This window comes from Teleopsis dalmanni, chromosome 2 (assembly GCF_002237135.1).
Source record: "Teleopsis dalmanni isolate 2A chromosome 2, ASM223713v2, whole genome shotgun sequence".
NCBI lineage: Eukaryota > Metazoa > Arthropoda > Insecta > Diptera > Diopsidae > Teleopsis > Teleopsis dalmanni.
The window spans coordinates 244,981,665-244,986,522 of NC_051847.1; the positions used below are offsets into that span (position 1 = coordinate 244,981,665).

General features: G+C 29.2%; 1 non-coding gene and 4 pseudogenes across 1 annotated transcript; all 5 read right to left on the reverse strand.

Annotated features, from left to right (window-relative positions):
* Positions 1–521: 521 nt before the first annotated feature.
* Positions 522–639, reverse strand: LOC119686670 (annotated as a pseudogene).
* Positions 640–1,527: 888 nt separating this feature from the next.
* Positions 1,528–1,645, reverse strand: LOC119686671 (annotated as a pseudogene).
* An 890-nt stretch (positions 1,646–2,535) lies between these two features.
* LOC119686590 lies at positions 2,536–2,654 on the reverse strand. The gene has a single exon (XR_005252995.1). It is a non-coding gene; the product is annotated as a 5S ribosomal RNA (ribosomal RNA).
* Positions 2,655–3,596: 942 nt separating this feature from the next.
* LOC119686685 lies at positions 3,597–3,715 on the reverse strand (annotated as a pseudogene).
* A 924-nt stretch (positions 3,716–4,639) lies between these two features.
* On the reverse strand, positions 4,640–4,758 carry LOC119686691 (annotated as a pseudogene).
* Between the last annotated feature and the right edge of the window lie 100 nt (positions 4,759–4,858).

The following is a 4,858-nucleotide window of genomic DNA, read 5'->3' on the forward strand; positions in this document are numbered from 1 at the left end:
TGCTAGTGCTAGTGCTAGTGCTAGTGCTAGTGCTAGTGCTAGTGCTAGTGCTAGTGCTAGTGCTAGTGCTAGTGCTAGTGCTAGTGCTAGTGCTAGTGCTAATAAATAGGCGCAATCAATAGATTGTTGTTTTATTAAATTTTATTCAATAAAGACAAGGAATATAAGCAAAGCTTCTTAATTAGTAATTTTACTTGAAAAGTTTTCTATCATTTAAGGTTTTCATTCACGCTGGCACTCGTACTCACACTTGCACTCGCACTCGCATACATGCCTATTGTACATTTTATATGGAACTGAACAAAACTTGAGCTTACGTGCATAGCGTATACGACACGATTACAATTTCAAAATTAAAAATGATGCGAACACACGTATACAGCAGAAATTAGTTAAATAATTGCATTTTATATAAATAAATAATAGATATGTGATATAAAGAAAAATAGTATTAGTAACAAAATAAAATAAAAAAAAATTAAAACCGCAAAAAAAAGGAAAAAAGTAAAAAAGTGTTGTGAAGCCAACAACACGCGGTGTTCCCAAGCGGTCCCCATCTAAGTACTAACCGCGCCCGACGCTGCTTAATTTCGGTGATCGGACGAGAACCGATGTATTCAACGTGGTATGGTCGTTGGCAAAGAAAGTGTTTCAAAAAATCTACATCTACCAGTATTTTAATCTTATTCTTATTCTTATTCTTATACGTACTACTTACTACGTACTATATATAATATGGAAAATGGAAAATAGAAAATAGAAAATAGAAAATACTCTAAAACTATTTCCAAAGCTATTTTATTTTATTTTTCATTTCAATTTAAATAAAATAAAATAGAAAAGTTTCTTTTTTCTTCTTCTCTAGTGAAGTTAATATGAACAGAATAGAAAAATTAAACTAAAACTGTTATTGAAAATATCCGTGTTTGTATTTTACATGCTTAATTATGTAGTACTATTGCCTGTAATATTAACTTCAATATTAACTTTAACTTTAACTTAATCTTTAAGGAAGAATAAAATTTTATACATACTTATATTTTTATTAAAAAATTTAACATATGAATGCTAGTGCTACTGCTAGTGCTAGTGCTAGTGCTAGTGCTAATAAATAGGCGCAATCAATAGATTGTTGTTTTATTAAATTTTATTCAATAAGGACAAGGAATATAAGCAAAGCTTCTTAATTAGTAATTTTACTTGAAAAGTTTTCTATCATTTAAGGTTTTCATTCACGCTGGCACTCGTACTCACACTTGCACTCGCACTCGCATGCATGCCTATTGTACATTTTATATGGAACTGAACAAAACTTGAGCTTACGTGCATTTCGTATACGACACGATTACAATTTCAAAATTAAAAATGATGCGAATATACGTATACAGCAGAAATTAGTTAAATAATTGCATTTTATATAAATAAATAATAGATATGTGATATAAAGAAAAATATTATTAGTAACAAAATAAAATAAAAAAAAATTAAAACCGCAAAAAAAAGGAAAAAAGTAAAAAAGTGTTGTGGAGCCAACAACACGCGGTGTTCCCAAGCGGTCCCCATCTAAGTACTAACCGCGCCCGACGCTGCTTAATTTCGGTGATCGGACGAGAACCGATGTATTCAACGTGGTATGGTCGTTGGCAAAGAAAGTGTTTCAAAAAATCTACATCTACCAGTATTTTAATCTTATTCTTATTCTTATTCTTATTCTTATTCTTATTCGTACTACTTACTACGTACTATATATAATATGGAAAATGGAAAATAGGAAAATAGAAAATACTCTAAAACTATTTTCAAAGCTATTTTATTTTATTTTTCATTTCAATTTAAATAAAATAAAATAGAAAAGTTTCTTTTTTCTTCTTCTCTAGTGAAGTTAATATGAACAGAATAGAAAAATTAAACTAAAACTGTTATTGAACATATCCGTGTTTGTATTTTACATGCTTAATTATGTAGTACTATTGCCTGTAATATTAACTTTAACTTTAACTTAATCTTTAAGGAAGAATAAAATTATTATACATACTTATATTTTTATTAAAAAATTTAAGAATATGAATGCTAGTGCTAGTGCTAGTGCTAGTGCTAGTGCTAGTGCTAGTGCTAATAAATAGGCGCAATCAATAGATTGTTGTTTTATTAAATTTTATTCAATAAGGACAAGGAATATAAGCAAAGCTTCTTAATTAGTAATTTTACTTGAAAAGTTTTCTATCATTTAAGGTTTTCATTCACGCTGGCACTCGTACTCACACTTGCACTCGCACTCGCATGCATGCCTATTGTACATTTTATATGGAACTGAACAAATCTTGAGCTTACGTGCATTTCGTATACGACACGATTACAATTTCAAAATTAAAAATGATGCGAATATACGTATACAGCAGAAATTAGTTAAATAATTGCATTTTATATAAATAAATAATAGATATGTGATATAAAGAAAAATATTATTAGTAACAAAATAAAATAAAAAAAAATTAAAACCGCAAAAAAAAGGAAAAAAGTAAAAAAGTGTTGTGGAGCCAACAACACGCGGTGTTCCCAAGCGGTCCCCCATCTAAGTACTAACCGCGCCCGACGCTGCTTAATTTCGGTGATCGGACGAGAACCGATGTATTCAACGTGGTATGGTCGTTGGCAAAGAAAGCGTTTCAAAAAATCTACATCTACCAGTATTTTATATCTTATTCTTATTCTTATTCTTATTCTTATTCTTATTCTTATACGTACTACTTACTACGTACTATATATTATATGGAAAATGGAAAATGGAAAATAGAAAATACTCTAAAGCTATTTCCAAAGCTATTTTATTTTATTTTTCATTTCAATTTAAATAAAATAAAATAGAAAAGTTTCTTTTTTCTTCTTCTCTAGTGAAGTTAATATGAACAGAATAGAAAAATTAAACTAAAACTGTTATTGAACATATCCGTGTTTGTATTTTACATGCTTAATTATGTAGTACTATTGCCTGTAATATTAACTTCAATATTAACTTTAACTTTAATTTTATCTTTAAGGAAGAATAAAATTATTATATATACTTATATTTTTATTAAAAAATTTAACATATGAATGCTAGTGCTACTGCTAGTGCTAGTGCTAGTGCTGGTGCTAGTGCTAATAAATAGGCGCAATCAATAGATTGTTGTTTTATTAAATTTTATACAATGAAGACAAGGAATATAAGCAAAGCTTCTTAAATAGTAATTTTACTTGAAAAGTTTTCTAACATTTAAGGTTTTCATTTACGCTGGCACTCGTACTCACACTTGCACTCGCACTCACACTCGCATACATGCCTATTGTACATTTTATATGGAACTGAACAAAACTTGTGCTTACGGTGCATTGCGTATACGACACGATTACGATTTTCAAAATTCAAAATTCAAAATTCAAAATTAAAAATGATGCGAGTACACGTATACAGCAGAAATTAGTTAAATAATTGCGTTTTACATAAATAAATAATAGATAGGTGTATAAAAAAAAATATTATTATTTACAAAATAATATAAAAAAAATTAAAACCGGAAAAAAAAGGAAAAAAGTAAAAAAGTAAAAAAGTGTTGTGAAGCCAACAACACGCGGTGTTCCCAAGCGGTCCCCCATCTAAGTACTAACCGCGCCCGACGCTGCTTAATTTCAGTGAGCGGACGAAAACCGATGTATTCAACGTGGTATGGTCGTTGGCAAAGAAAGTGTTTCAAAAAATCTACACTACCAGTATTTTAAAATCTTATTCTTATTCTTATTCTTATACGTACTACTTACTACGTACTATATATTATATGGAAAATGGAAAATGGAAAATAGAAAATACTCTAAAGCTATTTCCAAAGCTATTTTATTTTATTTTTCATTTCAATTTAAATAAAATAAAATAGAAAAGTTTCTTTTTTCTTCTTCTCTAGTGAAGTTAATATGAACAGAATAGAAAAATTAAACTAAAACTGTTATTGAACATATCCGTGTTTGTATTTTACATGCTTAATTATGTAGTACTATTGCCTGTAATATTAACTTCAATATTAACTTTAACTTTAACTTAATCTTTAAGGAAGAATAAAATTATTATACATACTTATATTTTTATTAAAAAATTTAACATATGAATGCTAGTGCTACTGCTAGTGCTAGTGCTAGTGCTGGTGCTAGTGCTAATAAATAGGCGCAATCAATAGATTGTTGTTTTATTAAATTTTATACAATGAAGACAAGGAATATAAGCAAAGCTTCTTAAATAGTAATTTTACTTGAAAAGTTTTCTAACATTTAAGGTTTTCATTTACGCTGGCACTCGTACTCACACTTGCACTCGCACTCACACTCGCATACATGCCTATTGTACATTTTATATGGAACTGAACAAAACTTGTGCTTACGGTGCATTGCGTATACGACACGATTACGATTTTCAAAATTCAAAATTCAAAATTCAAAATTAAAAATGATGCGAGTACACGTATACAGCAGAAATTAGTTAAATAATTGCGTTTTACATAAATAAATAATAGATAGGTGTATAAAAAAAAATATTATTATTTACAAAATAATATAAAAAAAATTAAAACCGGAAAAAAAAGGAAAAAAGTAAAAAAGTAAAAAAGTGTTGTGAAGCCAACAACACGCGGTGTTCCCAAGCGGTCCCCCATCTAAGTACTAACCGCGCCCGACGCTGCTTAATTTCAGTGAGCGGACGAAAACCGATGTATTCAACGTGGTATGATCGTTGGCAAAGAAAGTGTTTCAAAAAAATTACATCTACCAGTAATTTTAATCCTTATTCTTATTCTTATTCTTATACGTATAACTTACTACGTACTATATATAATGG